General features: G+C 37.3%; 1 long non-coding RNA gene across 1 annotated transcript in view; it reads right to left on the reverse strand.

The window, feature by feature from the left end:
• LOC129770321 (uncharacterized) overlaps positions 1-19,415 on the reverse strand; it is a 106,534-nt gene extending 87,119 nt beyond the window's left edge. The window contains exons 1-2 of the long non-coding RNA XR_008742096.1: positions 18,924-19,415; positions 2,595-2,703 (exon numbers count right to left, since the gene is read on the reverse strand). This is a non-coding gene — a long non-coding RNA (uncharacterized LOC129770321). The remainder of the gene's footprint in view (positions 1-2,594; positions 2,704-18,923) is intronic.
• Between the last annotated feature and the right edge of the window lie 4,700 nt (positions 19,416-24,115).

The following is a 24,115-nucleotide window of genomic DNA, read 5'->3' on the forward strand; positions in this document are numbered from 1 at the left end:
ATTATAGAAATTGTCTTCCAAATTCGTTTCCTTCCTGCAATCACTGGGACTGTCAACAATCGGAGAAAATCTTAGTTTTGATCCTCATCAGGTGAGTTAGGTAAGAATAGCAACATACTTCTACGACAATATTGCGAATGAACGTTCAGCCAACACATTGTTCGCATAAACAGACGTAAAACGTTTTTTAATTGAAGTAAAATAATAAAAGCTTATAAAATCCCTCTGGTCCGGTTTTGACAGTTAATATTTATTGAATTGACAAATTATTTTATATAAATTGTTCACCGGTATGATTATTTAGTTAAAAACAAGGAAAATGCGTTTTCCCAACACTGAGAATGTTGGTGGTTACGTCAACCATGTATGTTTGAGCAGAATACTTAAAAAAATGGGAATCCTCTTTTGCCACAAAATCTCAAATGTTGATGAAAAACGTCTGATTTTGATTTACGTATCGGGTCATACTACGAGGAGATGACGAATTTCCTTAAGTGCCGCTAGTGCATTTTGAGAAGACAGTTGATCAATCGTTTGATTGGGATATTAACTCTGACGATATTAAAAAAAAATTGAAAATGGTGAAAACTCGTTACAATTCGGATTATAAATAAACGTCCATTTGTCATATAGTCTATACGGAATTATATGTAGCTAGTGAACTTTTTACAACATTATAAAGCACAATATGTATTAATCATAACAACAAAAAATATACATTTCGAGTAAAAGAAAATTAGGCAATTATTATGAATAATTTACAATATGCATCGTAATCGTAATACAGAAACGTCAAGTACGCGTTTTCGAAACTATACAAAACAGAGTATTTTTTCCGAATTTATTTTCATCTGCCCACAGAGTTAATTGTTAAACGCGATGTTATACAGCTTGTGTTGCCCTGAAGAAGAGCGATAATTAATCGTCTGTTACAATCTTATGCACGTCTTTTTTGGCGGATACAATATTTGCAATATTTCAGACATGCATTTTTTGACACATTTTTTCGAAATTCTCAAAATTTTCTTAGATGAGCGAGCGCTAACGTCAAAGTGGTACTTCATAGCTTAGATGAAAAAAGTAAAAATACGATAATAAGTAAAGTTATAGATGTAGGATCGCTGCCTTGGTAATTACCGTTGGAATGTAGAATAACCTATTGAATGGAACTTTTCGAGAGTCAATACCATTTTTACAGTAACTGTGAAGAGTGCAAATCATGTAAACCTTCTAATAGGACCGTCAAATGACATTTTCATGTGTTTTTATGATCAAAAAAGACGCATAAAAAAGAATTCTGATTCTCACCAAATGCGTAAATAAATAATGATAGTCTTATATGAAATAATATAAAACTATTCCAAAAACAACTACATTGATGATAATTTTGTAAACATTAGTAATCGCAGTAATAATTTTCAAGCAACGAAACTAGGCTTATATCGTTCGTAAAACGGTAAGAGAACGAAATTCGAAAAACTAAACCACATAAGTCAGAAATAATGAAACGCGAAGAGCAACCGAGAAAGAGTTCGACTATAGTCGTGAAGAAAAGGGTATACAAAATAATAATTACTAGTAATTATTTCCCAGAGGAACAAATTTAACCCTTTCAGGACCATAAGGTTACGGTACCTTATTAAATCAATTTAGCTATATGTTATGAATCAATAGGCACCCTAAAAACATAATTTATACTAAAAATTCAAAAAACTTTTACCTTTTTTTTTGTTAAATTTATGGCACAAATATGTCCCTATGGTCGCTATTATGTATTGCCAGTAAAAATAATAAAAAGGTACATTCCGAAATATTAAAATAAAAAAATAATTTACAATGGTTACGTGAATATTTAATTAATCCATGATTTTTGCTTGGGACATCGGCGTCCCCGTGGTCGTGAAAGGGTTAATTGAGATGTTTGGTACAGTAGACAACGTCGGCCAGCCGATAATAACACCAGATCTCCGAAACAAGAGAGAGAGAAAAAACTATCAGACAAATCAGTTACACTACCATAGGCGAACAGTAAAGAGAGAAGGGATTCGCTGGGTTCATGAAGATCGAAAACCGCACGTTTAAATCTCATCAACGGCATGGAGTATAATTACCGTTCATGTTCAAAACAAATTATTAAAATGATTAGAAGTCTAGGAGCATTAATTTGGCGCGTTAGTAGCATTTTCCTTGCCCAATGCTTTCTCGTACACCTTTCGGCGAGTTTAACCCTTTTTTTCTCCCTCCCGTTCATATGTACATGGATACTGAAATTTGGAACCATGATTGATGGGGAGGAGAGAGGGAATCGTCGCTCCTCGTCAACGCCGTGGTAACCAGTGTTGCCAACTAAATAAACTTTATGAACGAATTTATACCAAATCAATATCTGTTGTGTACACATGATCAATCGCTGAGTCGTTTCACTACAAGTTATCGTATCATGACGGTTCAATTAATCTGACATCACAGTTTATCTCACGTCTAAACAGGTTTAGTAAGTAGCCCTGCGCGTTTGCCCCATGCGCAGATCATATTCTTATTGGTGCAGCGATAATTAGGTTTTGTTCAAATTATGAGAATACAATAACAATTACCTGGCAAAACACCGAAACCTTTCCAAATTAGCGTTGGATATTCCCTGGCCCCCTCTAGTTCTCCAAATGATTATATCGATAATTGGCCCCGGCGCAAGCAAACTGGAATCTGTGTGGGAAGGAACAAAAAATCATTCGGTTTATTATTCAATAACTTCATTACATGTTTCTCACACTTCATTTAGGGGTGATTCTACGTACGCTGAAATTTAATTTTGAATTAATATGTGATGGAAAGCAGCTGAGCCCAAACGAAGGCAATTATAGTTATAATTATTGGTGATGGTTGATTGTTGATTGTTCACTGTAAAATAGTCATAGAATCGTCATTGACTGGCGTTTTTTGTTTAAAAATAAAGAATGTTGGAATGTGGGTTCGATAACCTTGGTCGAAAATATTCAAAATCTAGTCAAAAGGAGGATTAAAATCATGAAAGACTGTCTTGTGTAATGGGATCTAAAGAAAATGCTTCCAAGTGCTTATTTAGTAATGAACTTGCGACAATTTTACAATAGACTAAATATCTAATTGATATGCATAAGCACATATGTAAGAAGGTACAGTACAACCCTGATTATCCGCAAAATAGGATGGTAGGGTCACCGCGGATTAAGAAAATCACGAATAACGGCATCTTTGAAAATAGAAATTTCAATTGCAATTCACGTTCGCGGATAACCTGTGACCTACTGTATAACTATAAGTAATGGAAGATTATTTTTCTAAGGTAAAACATATGTTCATTTGAAGTGAATAAAAAAAGCTAAGAAAACGAAATTTTATGCTACATTTTTTCGACCTATCAGACAAACAACAGATGAATAATTTCGGTTTATTAAGCTAACCTGTCTGCATACAATTCATTAGTATTGAGGTCATCATACAAAATAAGAAATTTCTGATAACTGCAGTATACAACCCACCGGAGATAGACTGTTCGGATACAATGGAGGATTTATTATCTATATATGGTTTTGCCTATGAGCATATATTATTTTTGGGTGATTTCAATGTGAACCTTTTAGGTAATCGTTCGCCCAAGCGTGACAGGTTTCGTGGTCTTATGACCACTCATTCCTTGCACTGTTTGGGTAATGAACCGACGTTTTTTCATAATTACGGAGTATCACAATTGGATTTAATGCTTATCAATGATCCGTCGAAAGTGTTAAGATTTAGTCAAATTGAAGTACCTGTGTTATCCAACCATGGCCTAATTTTTTGCATCCCTTGATTTTAGTTTCATACCAACTTCTTAGACTATCGAGTATCGTGATTACATACAACTTCATTCATTGGTAGAAGCGTTTAATTCAGTAGATTGGACCTCTTTTTATCAAATTGATGATTCTAACTTACAGTTGCAATTATTCAACAATGTTTTGTGCAATCTCCATGATGCATTCGTTCCGATACGTACTTTTTCCTTGTAACAGGAAGCGCAATCCTTGGTTTAATTCATCCATTTGTAGGGCTATAGTGAATCGTGATTTGCTTTATAAAAAATGGAAAAATTCTAGGAATTTCAATGATCATCTTGCGTTTAAAAGATCTCGCAATCAGGTAAATTTGCTAATTCGTAGAGAAAAACAAAATTATTTTGCTTATTGGCTTAATACAAATGCAGCGCCTATGGATTTGTGGATAAAATGAAAACTCTTGGAATTGGTCGTTCAACATTTCAACCATCGAGTAATTTTACTGCTAACGAAATCAATAACAAATTCTGTGCCAATTTTTCTGTGAATCATGCTCCTACTGATGACTTCACACGATCATACGGATGAACCAATGAGGCTTTTTACTTCGACAGGATTCATCAATTTGATGTAATTAAAGCCATGCACACCATAAGTTCAAACGCTCTCGGATTGGAGATGCTACCAATGAAATTCATGAAAGCAATTTGTCCTCTTTTGATCGATCCTGTAACACACTTATTTAATACAATTGTTACAACAAGCGTTTTTCCGGATGCGTGGAAGAAATAAAAAATTATACCAATTAAGAAAAAATCTAATTTGAACACCATAGAAAATTTACGACTCATCAGCATCCTTTGTGCTTTATCAAAAGTATTTGAGTACATTGTTAAAATAAATATTTGCGAACATCTGAATTGAAAAAACATGTTACACCAGTTTCAATATGGTTATCGCAGGAAGCATAGTACCAAGCCAACTATGCTTAAGATTGTTGATGATATACGACTAGTACTCGACAGGGGTCGTCCTGTTATTCTGATTTTGTTAGATTTTTCGAAAGCGTTTGATTCAGTGTCTCATGAAATTTTATGTCAAAAGCTTATATCAAATTTTGGGTTTTCCGTTCATGCTTCAAATTTGATTAAATCTTATTTGAAGGGACGATCACAGGCTGTATTCTGCGATGGGATCTTATCCCAATTTCTTGCTGTATTATCAGGGGTTCCACAAGACTCTATTCTGGGTCCAATTTTATTTTCCTTGTACATTAATGACTTAGCTGAGATAATAAAGAATTGTAATATTCATCTTTTTGCGGACGACGTTCAACTTTATTTTGATTGTTCCAGTATCTCAATTACTGAAATATCTCAAAAAGTTTATGAAGACCTGAGTAGAATCTTAAATTGGTCGGCTAATAATATGATTTCCTTGAACTTAACTAAAACGAATGCAATTTTCATTTTCAACAGATCATTTCATAGCTCTTTAAAACCATCATTATTCTTAAACAACAGCGCAGTGGAATTTGTCGATGATGCTACCAGCCTTGATATTCGCATTCAATCGAACCTTGGATGGGATAAGTATGTGTTATCACAATGTGGAAAAATTTACGCTTGCTTACGATCCTTCTATATGACATCATCATTTTTAGGAACTGATACTTAATTGAAACATTTTAATAGCCTCATTCTTCCCCACTTTCTAGCACGTGATTTCATACTTGATGATGTATCTGTAGTCACTTCCAATAAGCTCAAGGTTGCTCTAAATTCCTGTGTGCGATATGTGTCTAACCTTAATAGAATGTCCAATGTTTCACACCTGCAACATGTCCTCATAGGGTGCCTTTTAGTAAACTTTAGCAAGCTTCGTTGTTGTTTATTCTTACATAGAATCTCGAAGACGAAAAAACCTAATTATCTGTATGTTAAATTACAAGCCACACAACAAAAAAACTTCTAGAGTTGAAGGAAAACAGTTAATTTGTTTTTGCATAATGCACCTGCTCACTATGAGAAAGATTTTTTGACCAAAAATGTCTTCACAATAATGCTTTTTCCACCATATTAGCTGGGTTTAGCCCGCAGATGGCATGCTAAACTAGGTATTTCTAGAGCATTGGGATAGTTTTTCCCTTCACCGTGTACAATCCTGTCCCGTAGGCTGCTTGAAGTCCAATTTTGCCAACTTCGTGTGTAGGAAGGCTAAATTTTCGCGATGCGCTATCAAAATTTCCATTGCCCTTTTGCTTGGACGCCATTTTGAGAACTGAAGATCAAACTTCTAAATCAAAATAGAGGAATCATTCTTGATGCAGACTTCTGTTTTTTTTTTAAATGCACTCTTGAATGACATTGACGTTCCCAGAGAAACATTGGCCGTCTCAAAGTAAGTATTACTTGCGTAAATTTTATTAGTAGATTTGATTTCCTTTGTTAAATAAGACAATTGAATGTTGCTTTGAAATGCAAGTTGGAAGAAATATCTTCGATTGTGAATGCCTTTGAAAAAAACACGCTGCAGTTGTAGTCAACCATTTGCAGTCGTTCAAATCGAGATTCTGGGGATCCATGGGTTAAATGTGGGTCAATTGGAAGAATACCCATGTTTTCTTTTTCGCCGTATGTTTTGAATCGTTGTCCTGCTGGAAGGTGTAATTATCTTGCAAAACGATTTTCAGCATTGACTCTTCCAGGTTTTCACATAGAATGTCGGTGTAAATCTATGCCATAGTCCGAATGATTTGAGCTAAATCTCCCACGCCAAAACATGAGACAGCCTTACACCATAATGTTTAAATGTATATTTTGTCTATCCTGAAGTCGCTTATCACTTTTTCGTCAAGCCCTTTGTCCCCGTTCCCAATTGAACAGCTCAAACTTTGAACAGAACTCCAGTGGCATGTTGATATGATTTCGTTTTTTTTCAGATCATGTTTGTGGGGTGGTAATTTGAATCAATATGCCGTGGAGTTCATTCGACGTTGAAAAATGAAATTACAAGAATCATCGTAGAACAGATAGCAACGAAAGTTCCCGGATGACTTTTGATTTATATTGACAGAGAAGCTGCTGGAAGAAGCAAAAACTCCATTCCTATTGGATGCGAAGGCCGATAGCTCCACAGTCCTCTGACGATCCTCAGTTGAATATGACTTTACCGAACCCTGAGATCAACACTCAAAAAAAAACTGTTCCTATCTGTTGTTTCGGACGAAAACCAGTATCGTCTGAATCTGTTCTAAAATGGGGTCGTTCACATACCATGTGGACCAATTTAGAGCTGGTTGGTGGTACGAATATGTTCATGTTTATCCACGGTGAGGGGAAAGAGGAAATAAATGATGTCCATGTAGACACGCTAAATAAACTTTTTCCAATAATACATTCATATCTATAACCAAGAACAAATGGAATCTGTTCTGCATTTTCAGATTTTCTAAACTTTCCGCCTAGATTTTGAGATATGTATTCTGAAGGTAACTCACATAAAAACGGGAGCGACTTAGCTATTTCCATTAGTAGTAGAGGTCATTCCATCACGATTAAGAAACCACCAAAAAATTTAAATCAGCTAGATCTGTAATATTTGATCCCTACAGTATTATATACAGATTGTTGAGTAGCATATCGAGAAGAGTGAGATGGGAGAATTATTTTTGAAAAATAAACGGATATTATGAGATCTCAACCATCCATTGTCATCAATTTTTTACAGTTTTGGGTTATGTGCAGATCTTAAAAATCGTCTTTTTTTAATAACGCTACTTATCTCAATTGTGAAACTTCCATTCGAAAGTTGAAAATTTTCCACTAAACAGTACCTTCACATTATCCTGTGTGCAAAATTAAGTTACATTTCAACGTAAAAATCTCAAAGATAGTGTTATAGCTGCTTTATGGGTTTAGGGATTGTGTCTTTTAAATCTGCTTAATGTCAAAGTGAGCAACCAAGAAAAAAATGTTCAATAAAAATGTGTTAACTCTGGTCTCTCTTCAATTTTCAAATTAAAAAAATGTTTTATTGTAACCAATGTTTGGTAATTTACAAATCGTGTCAACGTGTTACTAAAAAAATGCAAACATGCAGTAAAAATTGCAAAGATACAAATACTGTATGGAAAGTGAACACAGGACGCAGGAGTGGTTTGTTCGTTCCTACCTGTTCTATCTGGAAACTTTGAAGGCCAAGATCGACCGCGCTCTAGTCGGCTAGTCATTGTAAAAGTGGATGGAATTTCGCAACTGGTCGAGTAGCATCGACATGCAAGCTGTCAGGAGATTGCAAATACAAGGTCTTTCACATTAAACGCTCATGCAGCAAATGTTAATCATTTCTACACAAGTGTACCGATTAAAAAACCAAAATAAAGCTTATTTTAGGTCAATTTCGACCTCTTTTTTCGCACGTATTTAAACGCATTTAAAACGGTGAACAAAATTCTTCATGCACAACTCTAACATTCCGACTTCGATGCTGTTGAAAATCCGAGTTATTTCTTATTTAATTGCTCCAAATTTTGTGCCTTATTAGCATAGCAACGGTCCTTCACGTACCCCAGAGGAAGTAATCGACGACGAGAAATGTTGAAATTCTTACCATAAGAAGACAAAGTTTCATTAAGGCTTCGGTTGCTCGAGTAATACCATGTGACAGTTTGGAATCTTGTGAAAAGTCAAAAACTTGATTAACAGAATTTCCATCAGCAAAGCATTGCTAAAACGCAACTGAATCGACCCCTTTCTGAAGAAAATGACCACGGACTATGAAAAATGAGCAGATTAAAAGAATATCGCTCCCAAAAGGTTTTGGATAAGCGCGGCGAAGCATCACAAACAACATTGGATTGACTCTAAATGGCGTGATTTGATGTGGTGGATTGGAAGTGAATCGTTCTACTACATGATATAATCATAAAGACCAGCATGGGAACATATATAAATATGAATTACCATCGCTATCATCTCAGAACAAATAGAATGAAACTACTAATAGAGAAAAAAAGAAATAAACTGCTCTCTCATTGGTATTGAAGTATTTAGATAAACAGCCGATTCAATGAGAATTCTTCAGAATAAGTGTCCAAGTTTTTCATTTGTGTTTTATATCAACAGCGTTTTCACAAAAAAATATTATGATTGTGCGTCTGCGTCTGCGTGACATATTCTGAATTGTCCAACAATTTAGAGTAAGTCTGTGCTTTGTCTTCCGTTCCTTGAAAAGCTCCAAGTAGTCTGGAAATGTCAATGTTGTGATGCTTAAGAAACACTGTCAGAACAGAGAACTTTTTTTTTGGGTTAAAAAATAAATAATTTAAAACGATCATCGTATAATCGATCCTGTTTACTCTCATGTAGTGATAAGAAAAATAATAAATAATCACATTTTTACTTTTTGTTTAAAAAACAAACCAAAAATGTTCAATTCAGACTTGGTAAATTAACTGTACAAGTTTCTTTGAAAAAAATAAGTTCAGAAATGTTAAATGATAACAAAAACCAATCCCCTAGTATTTTGTACGGCTTTTTTTGGCGTCCAGCACTGCCTGCAAGCGCCGTGCTTTCAATTTGGCGAGATTTCTGGTCGCTGTAGACGGAATGCTCTCCCAGATCTCCTTAATCGCCGTTTTGAGTACCACTTTGTGCCCTGGATTTTTATTTTTCAGACGGTTCATGATTTCCCACAATAGAAAATCAATAGGGTTCATGCCCGGTGATTGCGGAGTTGTTATGAGCAGGGCTCTGCATAGTCATAGTCAACTGAGGATAGTCAGCTGACTATTTGACTGACTATACCCGTATTCAGTTAGTAATGACTTTTGGCTTCTTCACACAGTCTCTCCGCCAAAACGACTGAACAGCCAGTTGGGCGTTTAGTCGCTATCTCCCTCTACCGACTCGACTATATCATTTCATTCTTCCCAGTCAAATTGTCCTCATTGCATTTTGAAGTTACTTTCCCCAAAACGAATTCGTTCCTCTCTTTCTCCCTCCCATGTACGTGTGCATGCATCGATGTTTAAGTTCAACGTGGTTTGACATACGCTACAGGTAAGCTAGATTTTTTTGTATCATACACAAAAATTACTCACACATTACTCAAATAGCGTCAGTGTGTATACGCTGTTTTGCACGCTGATACTAACGCGAGGACCTTTATAGCATACTTGATAAATGTCTATGTTCGTTGGTTTGAGTTCACGATGGGTAGACAATAAGTTTTTTGCTTCAGAAATCATGTTTTCGTTCCTCTCTATATGGACGTAAAAATAATATTGCGTACGCGGGTATGAATAAGTGTCAGGGGGAAATGGAAGTGTGAATTGAAGTCAGTTGAATGAAGAGACAGATTTGTATTCATTAGTCGAGTCAGTTAAAATAACCACTGACTGGACTAGTTCACCAGTCATCCCCGCTAGTCAACGCTAGTCAATTAATTTTCTAGTCAAGTCACTTTTTGTTGCCGGCGATTGCCGAGGCAGTTCTAGTCGAAGCAAAGCTACTGAGAGTAGAGTCGGTCTTCATTTTTCACCTTGGAAGATTTCGGGCCCTGGATATGAGTCGATTGCGACATTATAGAACAGGCACTTCCGCAGGATGAGATCAGTGTGTTTCTGGTCATTATCCTGTTGAAAGTAGTAATCAAGTTACGTCTCAGGATGTTCAATGAAGCCATCTTTTTGACTGCCGCCGCCATGTTTTACTGTGAGAACCAAATGCTGAATCTGGAGCACCGATCCTGGTTTCCTCCCCACCATCTGCCTTCCATTCGATTCAAAGAGATTGGTTTTCGGCTCATCCGTATAAAGGACCTTGTTCTAGAATGCCTTCTGTCTGTTGACATGTGCCTTAGCAAACTCTAGCCGTTTTTTCATATTCATTTTTGAGATGAAAGACCTTTTACGGGCAACACAACCTCTCAGATTGTTCCTGTATGCTACTCTCCGGACAAAGTCTGCGCTGACAGGTCTTCAAAAGCTGCTGGCACAATTGAGGAATGTTTGTTTTAGGGTTTTTTCGCAATGTTCACATAATTACCCGTTCATCATCAGGAAACATGATCCTTTTTCGTCCTCTACCCGGCAGAATTTCCATGGTTCCTTCATATTTCCACTTGCTCATGATTTTCTATACTGTAGAGTGGGTTCTTGCGACTGCAGCTGCTATTTCCCGCAATGTCTTTCTTCGACAAGTCTTACTTATTATCATTGTACGTGTAACAATATATATTTCTTTCCTCTTACTTGCCGTTTTGATCAAATCTTTTTCAAGTTTGGTGTTGACATCACACACTGACGAAAAAAGTACGCTAAATCACAAAGATCTTACTTACAAGGTTAGTTTGTTTGGAGAAATTTAAGGTGTGCACTCAATTTAGCAATGCTTCTAAGGGGCCATCCACATACCACGTGGACAACTTTAGGGGGGGTAGGGGGTTAGAAAATGTCCACTCTTGACCGCGGAGATTAATTTTCCAAAAATGCATGATAAACTGGATTGTTTCTATCAGCCAAATTGAAGCTCTTCAACCACTCTACAGTTCCTTCCTTGACACCACACTATTATCCTTCTTGTTATCTTCCACTAATTTAAATGTGTTCACAACAGAATTTTATGCAAAATTTCCCCAAATGAAAGCAATTCAATCGTGCAAAATAGCGCATTTACTGAATTAAAGTCAGTTTAAAGCAAAAAAACAGGAAGTGGGTTATATCTATGGTATAACCGCAAGGGTGACGTAGGACTATCGTTGATTTAGAGATCATTTGTTTGAAGTTGAATCTAAATCCATCCTGAATGAATGAATAAATAAATATTTGGGTGACTTCAAAAACGAGAGTGTTACTTTGAAGACTCAAGGTTTTATGCATCCAATATTGGATACAAAAAACCTTGTTCTGAAGAATAATCTTCAGAAGCTTTCCTGTTAACTGCACTTGATTGACAAATCACAAAACCAAATGTATGTGGTCGCAGTATTATATGGATAGAAAACATTAAAATAAACTCGCTTGAATGTAATTTTCAATTCCAAGGGGAACTGGCAGATTATTTTTCAGCAACGATAATTTCTTTCCAGGTTTCCTCTCGATAACCAGCAAACGAAAAGAGTTGCGCGCGTGTATGTGTGTGTGTATGGCGGCTGCTTCTATGTCTTCCCGAGGAACCGTATTTCGATGCTGATACTCTCTTGGTCACCTTCTCTTCTCCTTCTGATCGATCGGCTTTTCTGCGCTCCCTCACAGTTAAAACAAACTGATTGCATTTCAGGTCAGGTCAAGCCAGGTAATGAATACCTCGATCCCTCGCCGTTCAGCTCGTTCAGTAACGATGTTGTCTTGTCGATGTCCTCAGGCGTCGTGCACAAATTACGAACGCAAAAATCCGGATTTTGAACCTCCCCCCCCCCTTTCGTAACGCAATTTCCTATCTCTAATAAACAGAAAGTAACGCAACATCTAATCCCTCCCCCCTTATCGCGTTACGTAATTTGTGCACGACGCCTCACGAAAAATGAATGGGTTTCACCACCAGAATATCATTTCAGTATGCTTTTCGTGCGTGATTGAATCGAGAGAAGGTGTAGTTTACGATGGCAATTTGGAAGGCAAACTAGAGGAGAATGAACTCTCTGAGTATGAAAATTTCGGCGACTGAGCAATAATCGATTGAAAATTATATAATTTTGGCGATACGAAACATTTTCCGTTTTTCATGTTATGCATCCATTATTGGATACGAAAATATCCTACTGATGGGAAAGAATAATCTTCAGAAGCTTTCCAGCTAATTACACTTGATTGAAAAATTACGAAATCAAATGTATTTGGTCGCTGTGTTCGCCATATAATTAGAAAACATTAAAATAAACTCTTTCGCATGGATGTATTCTTCAATTCCCAGGGAACTGGCAGATTATTTTTCAGCAACGATTAGATCTTTCCGGAATTTTCTCGATGCTGTATGGCATCCAAACGAAAATTCTCGTTTCAGTTTGGCCTGCAAAAAACATTTCTGAACTCTAATCCATCAAATTTGGAGCCCTGAAAAGGGCCGTTGATTATATGCTAAGCTAATATAGCACCCTCTCCTTGGATTCGACGGGCCAGCTGAATGTCCTTGGGCATGATGTGACGCGTTTTACGTGGATAGCACACAAATTTGTATCTTCGAATTAGCCTCCTGCAGCGTCATAACCGCGGAACTTTGGAAGCGCAAGTCGGTTTTGAAGTCCTGAGCAATTCCACGATCCAAAAGCTGCAAAGGTAGCTTGCGGATCAGCAATTCGGTCGACTTCCGATAGCGATGAATTTCACGCAAAGTTCCTGGTCGATAGCGATGTGGCTTCTTCACCTATCCTGCGGCTGGTGCGCTTATCCGAGCTGCTTTCGTGTGCCTTACCACCGAATGACTAACGAGCTGTCTGCGAAAGACTAACGAGCTCGAGTCCTCACGGTGCGAGAGTAGAGTAAGAAATGAACGAAAGCAAAGGAAGCGTCATTTTATAAACCATAAAAGTATAGAATCTAAATCCCACCCTTATTATATTCGTGAGTATACAGTAAGCTTATATAATAAAGAGGGTGGGGTTTACATTCGATTCTTTTATGTTTTATAAAATGACACTTCCCTAGCTTTCGTTCATTTCTTACTCTACTCCATGCAAAACGCGTCACATCATGCCCAAGGACATCCAGCTGGCCCATCGTATCCGAGGAGAGCGTGCTATATTAGCTTAGCATATAATCAACGGCCCTTTTCAGGGCTCCAAATTTTATGGATTAGAGTACAGAAAAGTTTTTTACAGGCCGAACTGAAAGGAGCATTTAGCGAAAATCGTGGTTTCGATAATAATTCGTTACCGATAGGTGCCATGGATATGGATTTCTTAATGAAGAATATGAAATACATGACATGATGTAGTGAATATATCCGAAGAAATCACTTTGGTGAAACTGCATTATAAAATTATTTGTGTACGAATGCCGCAATCGATAGTCGACTCTAATTTGCGCTGGGTAATTTCCTCGGAGGACTCGATTCCTCCTTTGAACATTAATAATCTCTTTCTGGCAAAACGATGTGGTATGAATCACATTATTTGAATGATAGAATGAAGAAGTTTTCTGCCAATTTCCTTCAACCTCCAAACGTATCTTTCTCCCGTTTGTCGTTTTCGCGTTAGCTAATCCTTTCTCACAACACCCATTTCTCGTTTGAGAAATTGTTGAGTAAACATTGTTTGCCAGTGCGCGTAGAGCGGGAATTCCTAAAGATTCATTGCACCTCTAATAAATTGCCGAAAGACGTGGTCTTACGTTGATCGCACTTGATTGAAAAAATCCAAAACGAAATGTATTTGGTCGCAGCATTATATGAGTAGAAAGCAAATAATCGCTCGAAAATGACTTGATTTTCGCGATGTGAAACATTTTTCGTTTTTCATGTTATGAATCAAATATTGGATAGGAAAATTTCCACTGATGGGGAAAAAAATATTCAGAAGCTTTCCTGTTCATTGCGATTGATTGAAAAATAACAAAACCAAATGTATTTGGTTGCAGTGTTATATGGATAGAAAACATTAAAATAAACTCTTTCGCATGAATGTATTTTTCAATTCCCAGGGGAACTGGCAGATTATTTTTCAGCAACGATGATAGCAACGAGAATTCCGCGCGTGTATGTGTGTGTGTGTGGCGGCTGCTCCGATGTTTCAAGCGGAACCGTGGCATCACTCTCCTCTTGATGGATTCCCTTTTGGCCTTAGGTGCACAAACAGACTCTTGGTGACACCGTTCATCAGCGTTTTCATGATAAACGAAATTAGCTTCACAACAACAGCGACAACATGCTCCAATCGCTGTTCAATCATAACTGAGTGGGTTTACGAGCGGCGCTCGCTTATATACCGATTGGTGATTTCAATAGCCTGTTTTGAAAGCAATTTTAAGACTATTGAAACAAGTTTTTGGATGAAAAAGTAACAAGTATATGACGCGTAGACATTTTATCTTTCAAATGAAGTGTTTATCATACCATTTCGTTCAGTTGTTTAAGAGCTATTAACGCTCAAAATCTCGGTCTGCAGCGTAACGCTTTCGTTCTCGAAACTTTGGTTTTACACCCCGGTATAGAAATGAAAGACGTAGTCCTACGTCAAAAACCGTCTCAAGGAAAAGTTCAATAATTCTTTCGTTGTTGAGATTTGATCATAAGCGTGGAAGATTTTTTATGATCCCCTATCTCCTAAAATATTTCGGATCAGCTACCTAACAACCTATATAGAACAATATTTTAAACAGATATAATAGTTTTAGGTATTTTATTCAATTTATGAGAAAGTTTTCTCAATAGTTTAAACATTTATAAAAAAAATAATAGAAGGGTCATAGATTCCTCAAAACAAAAATGTTTCAATCGGGCAACAGGCTTCAAGGCTATTTTTGGAAAAAATGAACAAAATTTTAATAAAACGGAGAGGATTGGGGCATTGAAGGATTGATTTGGGGTTGAATTTCTCTCTGGTAAACTGTGACGTTAGTGACGTTTTGATAAGGATTTAAGCGGAGGAAAACTGAAGTGCAATACAAATAACTTTTCGTTAGTAAGTTAGTAAAAAAATATTGAGTCGTGAGTTTTCTGATGTTTTTTTCCCCACGAGCATTTTGAAAGCTATCTAGACACTCAATGCAGAATGGTGAATAAACAGTTGAAAAAATAAAAAAATATATATAGATATTGAAAATATTTTTAATATAGTATTAGTACTCTTTGAAAATTGAAACTGTTGCGGAAAAGGTTTCTATTACGCTGATGACTAAAAGTGAATTGATTGTGTAAATGAACCGACATTTCCTGTAGCGATCGTATTCCGAAGTAGGCAAAGAACTACACTCGACAAAAAAATAGAGGAGCAAAATGCGACAACGAAAGTTTTGAGTGATCTTTGAAACGCTGTAACTCTGTTATAAAATAATGCATTTGCTGTGCGTTCATTATTTCATGAAATATTCTTAATTCGAAATCAAAGGATAATTTTCATCCGATAGAGAATACCTCTGTAGTAAATATTAGGCTGTCAAAAAAGTCCTGCGGTATTTTTTTTTGAATTTCCATTTGTTCATAAAATTAGTTACAATCATCTGTTTTAAGTCAAATATGCGCCGTTTTGTTCGATGACTTGTTCCCAACGAGATGTCAACTTCATAATACCCCTGTTATAGAAGCTCGCTTCCTTATTGGCAAAAAACTCGGATAGCCAATTTTCACAGGCCTCTTTTGTGGCTAACTTCTGACTACCCAACGCCATGGACAAACACAGGTGGTAGTCACTTGGTGCAAGGTCCGGACTATACGGCGGATGCAAAAGAACCTCCCATCCGAGCTCCCGGAGCTTCTGGCGCGTCACCAAAGAAGTGTGTGGCCTGGCGTTGTCCTGATGGAAGACAATGCGGCCTCTGTTTATCAAAAATGGCCTCTTCTTCATGAGTGCTACCTTCAAGCGATCCAGTTGTTGGCCGAATTGAGCGTTTGGCCATAGGGAAGCAGCTCATAATAGATTATTCCTTGACAATCCCACCAAACACACAGCAGAACCTTCCTGGCCGTTAATGAGGGCTTGGCCACCGTCTGAGCCGCTTCAGCGGGCTTCGACCACGACCGTTTGCGCTTCACGTTGTCGTAAGTGACCCACTTTTCATCGCCAGTCACCATCCGCTTCAGAAACGGGTCGATTTGGTTGCGATTCAGCAGCGATTCACATGCGTCGATACGGTCAAAGATGTTTTTTTGCGTCAACGTGTGTGGCACCCATACATCGAGCTTCTTTGTGAATCCAAGCTTCTTCAAATGGTTAATAACGGTTTGATGACTTATCCCCAGCTCTTGTCCGATGCTACGGCTGCTACTATGCCGGTCTTTCTCGGCTAATTCAGCGATTTTGTCGCAATTTTCGACGACAGGCCTTCCGGAGCGTGGCGCATCTTCGACGACCTCTACACCAGAACGAAAACGTTGAAACCATCGTTGTGCGGTGGAAATGGAAACTGTATCGGGTCCATAAACTGCACAAATTTTATTGGCAGCTTGAGATGCATTTTTGCCTTTGTCATAGTAGTACTGTAAAATATGTCGGATTTTCTCTTTATTTTGCTCCATATTTGCGACACTATAACTCACGAACGACTTAACCAAACAAAACACTGTCAAGGACTATATTATAGCGCGTATTATAGGTATTATAGTATATAATACCTTTCCAACAAGCTATAGTATGACTCGATACAATGAATACAACTAGAACTACGCGCTTACAACGACACCTCGCGGAAATACCGCAGGACTTTTTTGACAGCCTAATAGTTCTACTGAAACTCTCTATGAATCAAATGGAAGCGAAATAATCATGTTGATTGGATTGCTTTAAAGAATGTATTTTCAAAATCTAGAGAAACTTTGAAACAACCCATAAACGCTTTATCTTGTCTTGCAATGTACTTTGTCTACAACACATATACGCATCACACACTAGAAATTTGTAGCTTGAAAATGCTGTATTTTTATCTTAATGTCATCATTAATATCGAAGATACAGGCGTTCCGAAATCGCTGAAAAATTTTGACCCTTTACTCCTCAATCCTTTGTCAAGTGAAGATCTATAGATATCAGTGTATGCTTCCTACTTTATCTTTGTTTTTTAATTCTTTTTAGTTGATAGAAAAATAGTCTATGTATATAAAATTGTTCTAACCGTTTTTGTGCGCTTCAAAAACTCGAGCTCTGATGGAGCTCACATTATAACACAACATACGAGCCACTTCAAAAATTATTGTTGCTACTGCCAACGCCTCAAGAAACTTTAAGATTTCCAGATGAAATAAGCGCACTTCTGAAATAAAGCTGTGAAAGTAAATTAACTTTCTTGTATTGAATATGTATTCTAAGTGATAGCAACAAAATTCTTTGCATGTGTTAAAAAATCGTGAGCTTAAATTGTATCTGATAATGATTTAAAATCCTTTTATTTTTATTCGATTGTCTTTGCTCAAGATCCATCCTTGGAATTTTGTAATTTATATTCGGATGCGGATTGTTCAACTGGATATTGCTCGTTTCCGTATTGACAAACCAGATAGCCTTTATATCTTCGAAGATAATAGAGAAACAAAGCATTACAATTATTTCAAAATTTTACTCATATGGAATATTTGCTTTGTTTTACTACTCATTTCTCTGTCATAAAACATTAATAAGCCACAGCAAACGTAACAGGGTTCAGCAAGTAAAATTTTAAACAAAATAAAATTAAATGGAATTAAAATTTAATTTATGCACAATTCAGTTATTTCCTGAATTATTAAAATAAAATAAAGAAAAATATCCACGTGGACGACAGGGGGAAGGGTATGAAAATGTCCACGCTTGTCCACGGAGGGGGAGGGGGTAGTCCAAAATGGTGCTTTTTCTGTCCACGTGGTATATGGACAGCCCCTAAGAGGTTTTTTTCTCAACTTTTAGGAATAATTAACAAAAAAATCACCAATTTTTCTTGTGCGCACAGTTAGTGTGGGTTATTAATATACATCAAAAGAAGAAATGTATTCAAAAATTGTGCATCAAATAAATGGAAATATCGTCAAGTAGCATGTGCAATCAATTTTGCGATTGAATGTATACTTTATAAATCAAATCTTGCCTTTGCGATACCCATTCTAGAACACAATTTAGATTGATTTGAAATGTGCACAGCTAACTTTCGAATACCACTGAACGCCATTGCAAGCTGATAAAGCCTAAAAAGGCTAGTCATGTTTGGTGTACCAACAATTTCCAATATTTATCACATTTGACCCCACAAAGAATTTCAAATACACTTATTGTCGTTTTGTCAAAACGGTATGCTCGAAAACGGTTCATTATGACATCGTCAGATCTTGTCTCAGAACCTCTCAGAACGACCACACTAGCTTAAGATTCAACTACCGCCAAAATCCGAATATCTTTAGGTTCCTTAGTCACGTCACGGTTCACCTTTCTGACATCGATAACTGAATCCAATTTAATTTCCGTTACCGTCGGCAGAATTGAAAAAAAAGTTAATTGTGGCATCATTACCGTCGGCTCATGTCAGTAACACTTCTCACGTTCACACGAAACATTCCGCATAAATACGTTTCCTCATCATATCTTTGTTTTGTTGTGTATAGATTTTGAAAACGATTCTTTTCCACTTTTTATCTATTTTCGCATTTTAGACATTATCAACGAAGCTCTATCACGTCACTGGTACGTACCATAAACTATAAGATACAATGTAAGCTTCACAATTCAATAACACAGTATACTTTCTGTTCGCACAACACCGCTATCAGTTTTTGTTTATGTTTATCCTATCTTATGTTTAGTAGGAAGTTTGATAGTTCCGCTTATTCCACCATATGCATATCCCGCCTTGTCAAACGAGCGCGAGCCGTCGCGCCGGCTCGTAAACGACAACGAACGAACGACGGTTGTGAGAGGCGAACCACCCCCGCGACGAAGCGGGAGCGACACGCGAAAACCGCGATCGCGTAACCACGTTCGCACCAATCCACTCCCGACAGTGGTTTGTTTATGAATGAAACGACACGCGAGAGGCCAACAAATGAACGAAGAAAAATGATTGCGATGAGTGTGTGTCTGTTTGTGTGTGTGCGTGTGTGTGGAGGACGAACCAAGAGATGGAAAGAAACACAGACACTTGGAAGAGATCAGAAATGCATCCAGCATGGGAACAAAATTATCATAATATTAACAGCGTTACCAACAATCGAGAGAGTGAGAGAAGTTCGAACGTAACAACTTTGCAGTTGTATGCAATGGTTGCTACCAAACAAAAACAGGAACAGAGAGAATAAGAGAGAAAGGTAAATTTGCTCCCTCGCATCGTATCTGGGGAACATGTGTTGCGTTGGAAGAAGTTTCCTTGGGACGCGTGGTTTTTCACAAATAGAACGATTTGATACGTTCCACGTAGAAAATAATTCAAATTCTAATGACCCATTCCATGAAGTTCTGCACCAAAGCACCAAATTTCAAATCTAGTTTTAGGAGAAAATTAAAAACGTTATTTGAATAAGCACAAGTTTCATCACAAATTCTTTGAAACGAATTTGATTTTTATGCACCAAGCTTTGAGATGGGCGAATTCAAGAAACTACATAAATGTATTTGAAATGTTTTAGGTTTTCACTATTTTTTTTTCCTGAGATATTACTGTACTTGCCTAACCAAACTTCAATGTCTATATACCATTGAATGGATAATTGAATACTTGTTTGGAGTAATTGAATACTCGTTTGGGTAGACCTAGGTTTCATTTTGTAATTTATGAGAAACAAGGATCTGAAAAACAGGTATTTTAAAGCCTAAATAGAGCCTTTTTTTTCAGTTTGTCAGATGAACTTAAGTTCAAACATTTATTACATTTATACTTGGGCAAACAATGAGAGCCAAAAACCCACAAAATTTGGTTGACATCGGTCCACAAATAGAGGAGTATCAACTGTCTTGAGAAGTTGTTGTCACGTCACGCAAAGTATACGATCCATTCCAGCTTGACGTAACAATATCTTGACTAACTACAAACATTTTTTTTGCGTTTTCATGTATAAATCACACCAAATTAAACGATTTTATAGTCAAATTTGGAAACTTTTCTACAAGAATCATAAGTGGAGAAAATTTTATAGTTAGATTGTCAAATACTTTTGTGAAGTGACAACACCTGACTTTTTGCTGTTTCCGACTTTTGAACATTGATATCGTATTTTCATATCCGCATTAAAACATTTTTTTTATGTTTTGTCAATAATAGATGAACGTAAACTCCAGAATATAGAATAAAATCTTGTTTCGGCTGCCGATTTGCTAATAATAGTATTGAATGACAAAAAATATGGAAAACCCATACGATATGGTTGCAGGTGTCTTACCAGCGGAAATCGAATATCGTATTCCGATGCCATTTTGAAATCGAGGATATTGATTTACGGTTCGTTAAAATGGACGGAAAAAATGAAATGGAAGTGGCATGAAATCTCACAATACGATCATGAATGGTGTAGTGTTGGCATATATCCATGCGTTCGCAAAAAAGAATGAAAAAGAGATTAAAGTTTGATAGTAAGTGAGAGGGAGATAATGTTTGGGTGGGAAGAACTTAGCCTTAGAGCGACGCGTGTGAAGTTAGACAGAGAAAGTGCACATACATATGCACACGCAAACGCAATCTAAAAGAACATTGAACTCATTTTACAAACAGGTCGAACAAAATTCTTCTCTGTTTTTGAAGCAATGAAAACGCAAAAGGCGCGAAAACGCTAGAATGAAGAGAGTCAGAAAAAAGTCACCATATTATATAATTGTCAGCGTTGTGACACCTTTCATTTAACACTACTAAAATTCGATAGGAAGCACCGTTCCTAAGATACAAAAGGGGTAGGTCCTAGATCACCAGTCGGATTAGGACCATCTTCCACTATAGGATGGACTTTCGGAAGGGGAAGAGGAGATCTCAGTGGAAAGTGAGAATTATTCAGTGTTATAAAAAACTAGTACAATAGTTGCTGCAATACGGTGAAATTCTTATTTAATACAATTTATTGATTGTGTGACCTGACAATAGAGATGGGCAAAACGGTTCATTTCAGTGAGCGGCTCAGAGCCGTGCGCTTAACGAAAAGAGCCGGCTCATTTGAGCGGCTCAACGGCTCTTTTAAAGAACTGGTTTATTCGGATATGTAAAGAATGGAAGACGTAAAAAATAAGATTTAAAACAATAATCAGTGCAGAGAAAAGTAAAAATATTACTTTACTGAAGGTTTTCTCTGATATATTTCCATCACAATGATCTTCTTTATTTTTTTTATTTATAAACAATATCTTTTCAATGTTATCTGATGAAAGGCTACTACATCTTTTACTGCAAACTTGACTTTCTTTCGGAAAAACTCGCTCACATGGTATTGAAGTCGCCGGAATACATAATATTTAAAAAAAAAAAAAAGATAGAGCCGCGAAGAGATAGATTTCCTTTCATCCACCAAAACGAAGGGTCGCTTAGTCTCAGCAAATGTGGTTCCGCTAAATGTTTATCTACAATAGATGTTGCAGCAGCTTTTGGATCATGTGAGAATCGAAGATTGCCAACCAATGCATCAAACTCCTCCCATACAGATGACAGCGCTTCATCACCAACGATTTGTGGTAGTTTCGTAGGTGTGTATTCTATGGATGTCATTTTTAGCATCCTCATCAACGACTGGTGTGCATAGTTGTACTTTCTGTTATCCCCAAAAACTTGCTGCTTGAAGCGAGGATCTAGCAGTATGTGTTAGGCTACTAATTCGTCTGACTCAAGATTTGTAGATCGCTTAACCAGCTCCGAAATCAATTCATACAGAGCTTTTTTATAATCACTCGAACTGATTTCACTTGATCCATATAATGTTGATCATGTCGAATTATTTAGCCGGGAGAATATAGCAGTTTTCGATAACGACACAGTTTTTTCCCCATTTTATATCCCAAACGTTTTTAAAATATTTCGAATAGAATGTTTTCATGACTAACTGTATTAGTCAAATCATTTCATTCGATACCCATATGCGGGTTGGATTTATCATTAATAACTGTGATTTACTAGTCAAGCCCGTTCATCTGATACCCATATAATGGGGTTTTTCAGAAGAAATGTAGTCTGCCATTTCGTAACGGTCGCCATTTTGGATTTACATTTTTCATGAATAACTGTGTTCTACTAGTCAAGTCCTTTCATTAGATACCCATATTGAGGGGGTTTTGAAAAAAAAACATATTTCGCCATTTTGGGGTGGCGGCCATTTTGGATTTACTTAGCCCTAATATTTGATACCCATATTGATGGGGTTGTGATGAAATTAGTTGTCTGCCATTTTGTAACGTCCGCCATTTTGGATTTCCATTTTATATAAACAACTGTGTCCTACTAGTCAAGTCCTTTCATTAGATACCCATATTTATGAGGTTTCGAGAAAATATTTAATCCGCCAAAATTTACAAACATACAAACAGTTAAATGAAACCGCTTAAAAAGCAGCATGGAAAACATATATTTCTTCCGCACTGCCGCAAGCCACGGTTCGTCAAAACGAGCGTACGATTCACGGTTCTTTATCAATAAGCCGGCTTTTAAAAGAAACACGATTCTTTTATGAACCGCAGTTCTTTTTTGAACCGTGGTTCTCAAATGAACTGCTCTTAAATGAACCGCGATTCAAAAAGAGCCACGGCTCATAAAAGAACCGTGGGTCTATTTTGAACCGTGGTTCATTCAAGAGCCGTTCATTTGAAAGCCATTTTTAAAGAACCGTGGATCGTACGCTCATTCTGACGTACCGGCTCAAATGAGCGGCTCGTGAGCGCTCGCCCATCTCTAACCAGTATTGCAATCTCAACCTGCCACCAATGTGCGAACTTCCTCGCTGTGGTCCGAGGAACTGAAGTCTCGCCAAAATCCAAGTCGTTGACCATATTAAAAGCAAGTTTAAAGCTGAAGATAAATCCATCGCTCTACGAAAATCGGTCTCAGAATGGCTGAATAAGGAATACAGCAGACATTGTATTCGCTATACGAACGGCTCGAAAAGCTCCGCCGGGATGGGCATCGGCATATTGGGTCCAAACCTCTGCGTTTCTGTTCGAGTCATGATCAATATTCACCGCCGAAGCCATAGCAATCTTCATAGCAGTCACCACAGCATCAGAAAACCACTTCTGATCCTAACTGATTCTGCCTGCGTTATCACTGCCCTCCCCTCTCTACGTTCACGCCACCCATGGATCCAAACCATACAGGACAGCGCCTTACCCAACACTGTTTTCGCATGGATACCAGCCACTGCGGCATCCTCGGAAACGAGAAAGCGTTTAGCAACTTCTGGGATAAGAGAAAATCAGTATACAGACAAAGTCCCCGGTCATTATGTCACATCGTTGCTTAATTCGGTTGCACGCAACTCTTGGTCATCTATTTGGTACAATCGAACGGTATTGTTTTTACGCAAAAATCAAAGTTGCATCAAAAGATGGGAAGATCTACCAAACTTTAAAGAGCAAAAAATAATAACCCGTCTGGCCACACCAAGATTTCACACAACATAAGTGACGGACCCTTCCATGTAGCCTGCGATTTGTGTCAAATGCGATTGTCCGTCGAGCATTTTCTTTCGTTTGCCCCAAGTATGAGAACCTCCGAGATAAATACCGAATATCAAGTAGCATCCGCG

Source organism: Toxorhynchites rutilus, chromosome 2 (assembly GCF_029784135.1).
Source record: "Toxorhynchites rutilus septentrionalis strain SRP chromosome 2, ASM2978413v1, whole genome shotgun sequence".
NCBI lineage: Eukaryota > Metazoa > Arthropoda > Insecta > Diptera > Culicidae > Toxorhynchites > Toxorhynchites rutilus.